The sequence below is a fragment of the Lemur catta genome, chromosome 4 (assembly GCF_020740605.2).
Source record: "Lemur catta isolate mLemCat1 chromosome 4, mLemCat1.pri, whole genome shotgun sequence".
NCBI classification, from domain to species: Eukaryota; Metazoa; Chordata; class Mammalia; order Primates; family Lemuridae; genus Lemur; species Lemur catta.
The window spans coordinates 95,617,910-95,623,909 of record NC_059131.1 but is presented as its reverse complement, the minus strand read 5'-3'; positions in this window follow the sequence as shown (position 1 = coordinate 95,623,909).

Here is a 6,000-nt window from a genome sequence, read left to right as displayed (position 1 = left end):
TTTTAATTTTATGTTTTTTATTGTTTGAAACATTTGCAGTAAGGATGTATTGATTTTGTGAATGCAAAAACCATAGAGGAAAAAACAATACGAAACAAAAAGCGAAAGAAATAGAAAATATCATCACTAAGTTCCGCAGCTTTTACTGGTTTTCCTTTAATCTCTGTCTCTACAAATAGAAAGAATGGCTGAGAGTGTTTCAAAGCTGAACATGCTCTGAACAACGAGGCCTGATGGCATTTATTCTAAGGTACTCAGGGAATGGGAAGATATTACTGCAAAGCCATTAGCTATTATTTTTCAGCTCCTTGGAAGGATAAAAGAAGCCCTCGAAAAATGAGAAAAGGTCACCATTCCACTCAAAATGAAAAAAGGGTGACCTTGGGTATCACAGGCTAGATATTTCTAATGCTGTTTTTATCACTGGAAAGATATTAGAGAAGATTCTTGAGCAAGTGAAAATGCAGCTCCTAGGAGAAGCAAGAAGTTCTGGGGAGCAGGTGGGAGGGTTATATCATAATGAAATGGCCCCTTGGGCTTTCTCCTCACACTCACTTGGGTGGGACCATCCTTTGCTGGTCAAACACGCCAGTCTTGGAGTCAGGTGAGCTGGGTCACACGGCTCTGCCACTTCCCAGCACATGGGGCATGGTCAGGACTCAGCAGCAGGTCAGGACGGGTTCACCGGGCAAAAGCCAGGAAGGGGGGTGTCTTGGCTTTCTCAACCCAAACTCCCAGCTGGGTTATAGAGATGCTGACTTGTTATAAGCTCTGCATTCTTCTGCATCAACTCCATTTCTGTTGCCTTTTTTCTCCTGTGGCACCTCCTCAAGCTCCATGTCCAGTAATAAGGCCCTTCTCCACGTCAGCCTCAAGATGAACTTTGATTGGCTCGGGGCAGGGGACGGGGTCACTGCATGATTTTCACTCAGAGGTAGATTACGCTAATATCCACTTCTGCAGCCATTGGTTGGCTCAACTTCCCAAGGACCTCACACCGAGAGTGGAGAAGCTGACCCCGGTGAAAACTGGGATGGTATCAGAATAAGGGGGAATGGATGCTGGGTGACCAACAAATGTCCATTACAATCCCACATTAGACAAGTCACCAAAAATAACTCAGTCTCAGTTTTCTCATCTGTATAATGGGTGTAAAAAGCCCATCTCATGAAATTACTGAGAAGATTAATGTGCATAAAAGCACTTATAATTCAGAAAGCACTATTCAAATATAAGATAGCATCACTATTGACCTTGAGTAACAGAAAGAAAAACCCAAATGAGCAAAGAAAAAATAGAAAGAGAGAGAAATGAATCCAGAAAAAGCTATGTCATTCACAAGAGATATGAATATGGCAATAGAAAAAAATTAACCTGAGTCACAGATTTAGAATTGAAGGGATAAACAGGCAAAGCTATGGAGACAGTAAAAAGATCAGTGGTTGCCAGGGGTTATGGCAGGAGCGAGGGATGAATAGGCGGGGCACACGGGATTTTTGTGGCATAACACTATAGTAGTGGATACACCTCATTACACATTCGTCCAAACCCGTAGAATATACAACACCAAGAGTGAGCCGTAATGTAAACTATGGATTTCAGGTGGTACGATGTGTTGAGTAGGCTCATCAGCTGTAACAGGTGCACCACTGTGGTGGAGGACGTTGATAATGCGGGAGCTGTGCACGTACAGACACTCTGTTGAAGAATTATTCCTGACTCTGGCACAAGGTCTCTCTGGAACTGGGAACAAGGGAAGTCTCAGCATTGTGAGGGCAAAGGAGGAGAACTCAGTCTTGGCAGCCAGGGATTGGGAACAGAGGTAGCAAACAGCACCAAGAACCCAAAATGAGCTCTAAAGACGGATGTTAGCTCTAATCTGTAGACAGGAAAAACGCTGAACTCTCTCCTCAAAGTGTAAATAAAAGCCTACTGGGCCTGCCTCTGTTCCCTGGCTCCCCGGATGGCCTTGGGTCAGCGCTACACACATTTGGAAAGATAAAGGCATTAAGGTTTGTTTTATGAAAAGCAAACATTTGTCCAGCATTTACCTTGTTAAGGCCTGCGTGGGCAGGGCCATTAGATGATGCTTATTTCTCCAGAGGGAGTCAACCTTTTCACTCCAGCGGCAGAATGGAGTCTCCGTGAAGAGCAGCAGCTTGGAAGGCCAACGCTGGTTTAGATCTCACCTCTGCCAAGACCATGGCAAGTGCTTCAAGATCTTCTCTGGGCTTCCTTTTCCTCATCTACAGAATAAGGATAACATGGATATTCACTTTATAGGCATGCTGTGAGAACAAAATGAATTAACACATGAAAACTCTAAAGTGCAAGGCAAAAATATTAGTAAAGATTATTACTATAACTAGTTAATATCACAGGGGAGAGCCCATCTACACAGGTGTGAAATCAGGATTGCAATGAAACTAAAATATTCTTTTTGGTGGTGTTATCTCCTAAACTGGAAAGCCTCCTGAGATTAAAAAAAAGAAAGACAAGAAAAATTACCATTTGTTAAGATCCTTAAGGACCAGGACTATGTCTGTCCTAGTTACTGCTTCATTCTTACCACATGGAATAGTGATAGGAACATATCCGATATTCAGTATGTTGTATGTCAAGCAATTCTACTTGCATTGCTTTATTTAATCTTTATGACACCAAAAGGTAGATGTTATCTCCATTTTACACATAATCCAAATAAAACAAGGCCACCTTAAAAGAAGTACAAATCAGTGTTTGAAAAAATGTTCAACATCACTAATCATCAGGGAAACGCAAACCAAAACCACAATGAGATATATCTGCTCACCCCAGTTAGAGCAGCTATTATCAGAAAGACAAAAAGTAACAAATGCTGGCAAGGATGTGGAGAAAGGGGAACGCTTACACACTGTTGGTGGGAACATACATTAGTGCAGCCATTATGAAACAGTATGGAGTTTTCTCAGAAAAAAACACTAAAAATAGAACTACCATATGATCCAGCAATCCTACTACCGGGTATTTATCCAAATGAAAGGAAATCGGTATATCAGAGATACCTGCGCCCCCACGTTTATCGCAGCACTATTCACAACAGCCAAAAGATGGAGTCAACCTGAGTGTCCATCAACAGATGCATGGATAAAGAAAATGTGGTACATACACACAATGGAACACTATTTAGCCACTAAAATAAATGAAATCCTGCTCACGCCTGTAATCCTAGCACTCTGGGAGGCCGAGGCGGGTGGATCGCTCAAGGTCAGGAGTTAGAGACCAGCCTGAGCAAGAGCGAGACCCCGTCTCTACTAAAAATAGAAAGAAATTATCTGGACAACTAAAAATATATATAGAAAAAATTAGCCGGGCATGGTGGCACATGCCTGTAGTCCCAGCTACTCGGGAGGCTGAGGCAGTAGGATCGCTGAAGCCCAGGAGTTTGAGGTTGCTGTGAGCTAGGCTGATGCCGCAGCACTCACTCTAGCCTGGGCAACAAAGCGAGACTCTGTCTTAAAAAAAATAAATAAAATAAATAAATAAATAAAAATAAATGAAATCCTGGCAGCAGCGTGGATGAACCTGGAGGACACTATGTTAAGTGAAATAAGTCCGGCACAGAAAGATAAATGGTGCATGTTCTCACTCATGTAGGAGCTAAAAAAAATGAGCTCATAGAAGTAGAGGGTAGAATTATGGTTATTAGAGGCTGGAAAGGGTAGGGCAGAGGGGAGGATGGGGAGAGGTTGATTAAGGGACATAAAATGGCAGCTAGATAGGAAGAATAGGTACCAGTGTTCTGTAGCACTGTAGGGCGAGGGTAGTTAACAATGATTTATTGTAACCTTCAAAGAGCTAGAAGAGAGGATTTTGAATGTTCCCAACACAAAGAAATGATAGATGTTTGAGGTGATGGGTATCCTAGTTACCCTCATTTGATCATTACACATTGCATGTATGTATCGGAATGTCACTCTGTGCCTCATAAATATGTACAATTATTGCATGACAACTAAAAAGAAAAGAAAAAATGGATTTTAAAAAGCAGCATAAATCAAACCCAATGGCACTTAAAGCAACGTAAATCTTTACGGGAGGTTGGATTGGGATGGGAGCAGGATGGGGAGGCAGAGTAGACGATGGCAAAGAAGGGACATCACAGAACCCTCCCCAGACGCTCTTTCCAGGACTCAGGAGTCCACTCATCAAGGAGCTGCCTACTCATCTCTCCTCCCTCTCCGCAACGCCAGACTCTCTCAGCTGCTTAATGTTCTCTCTCCCTCTCTCCTCTCCACTCCCAAATGTGTTTCCTCCTGCAGTAAATCCAATGTCACTCCTCCTTGTGCTGCTCCCAGCCAATGACTGCAAGTGGTGGGGCTAGAGAGCCCAGCATCCCCGCCAGGCAGGGGCTGCTCTGATGAGCCGTCTTTGGTCTGGGCGCCCCATCTGCCTTGCCAAGACCTCCTCAAGCTGCGCTGCACACTGCAGCTCTTCTCATTCCATCCTCCTTCCTTCCCACTCTTTCTTCTCAGGTGTCAAGCCTCCTTCCTGCTCCCCTGTGCCCCACCCTTTTATCCTGCAGGCATTTCCCCCAATAAATCTCCGTTCTTCTAACTCCATCTTGGTGTTTGCTTCTTGAAAGATCAAAAACGACACATCTGTTAAAGCCTAGCTCCAAATGCCCTTGTCTTCATAGTTTGCCAGGAAAGGGGCTCCCACTTGCTCTGTTCTGGCTCACCACTCACCTCTAAGTTTTTCTTAAATAGTGTAATCTAGCCCTTCCTGTTTTTTCAGTTCTCCTCTCTCCCTCTCACCCTGCTGGAAGCCATCCAAATTCCTGTAACTGATCAAGCAGGCAAAGAATCCTTGCTCATTGCAGCTGTGTTATAGTGTGCGGTGTGCGCGTGTATGTGTGTGTAGAAAATTGCAAATATTCATAATCTCATATCTTTTCTTCTTTCTCTGTCCCATGAAGATAAGGGACCCAGGGCTCCAAAAGGTCAAATAACTTGGCCAAGGTCATACACTAAGCACATGATGAAATCACTTTCAATTCCGTATCTTGCTGACTGCAAAGCCCATGCTGTTTCACCGTGTGTACAGTGTGTGTGTTGGGACTCCAGGGGGTGTTAACTCTAGGATTCAGATGCATCTGGACGAGTAATGGGGGCGTCATATCAAGACCCTATTTGCATGAGGCACTGGGGACTCTCCTGGGAGAAAACTCATTCCAGGCTACAGTCAAGTGCACAGGTGCGATGCAGACTTAGCAGGATTAGCATGGAGGAAAAGCTTGAGCCCAGCGTGGGGTCCCCTGGTCACTTCCACAATCTGTCCTCTCGCTCAGCCCCCAAGGACTCATGCCTGAGTCCTGGAAAGAAAGAATTATAATACACATCACTTTTCTATATATTAATGAAGATGAAAAGCCCACTATCAGCATATCTAGTTTTAATAAAGCAAAGAAGAAAAACATTCAGAGTGCACATGCTGTGTGGGAAAATGTTAATCACAAATAAAGTCCCTCTCAATCCAGCCAGAAGCAAGAGCCGCTGGAAGAGTCTGAGTAGTCAGTTCCCGCAAGTAAAGGAAATTGCCAATGAGACAGGCCGGAGGAGGGCAGAGAGGATAACAAGGTAAATATTCCAGGAAGCAGCTGTCCCCCGTTCCTGTGGAGCCAACGCCGCTGAGGTTATGCTCAGAATGTTCAATGTCCTATAAAATGCTCTCCATGATCTATAAGCAACGAAGACCATCCCATATCAGTGCCTTTCTCTCTTTTGTTTTGTTTTGTTTGGTTTTGGTTTTGGTATTTCTCACGTAAAAGGTGCTTCCTAGCTTTGGAGAGCCTTGTCTTTGAATTTAGTCACCAGCTTAGCATGGTCCTAGCATGTGGACTGTGTTTAATAAATGAATGATAACTAGTCCATTTAAAATAAAAGCAGCCCATGCACACTTCAATCTGGAAATTAAAGGAAAGAAGAGATCACACCACACTCTCCCCAAACTCTTCCACTA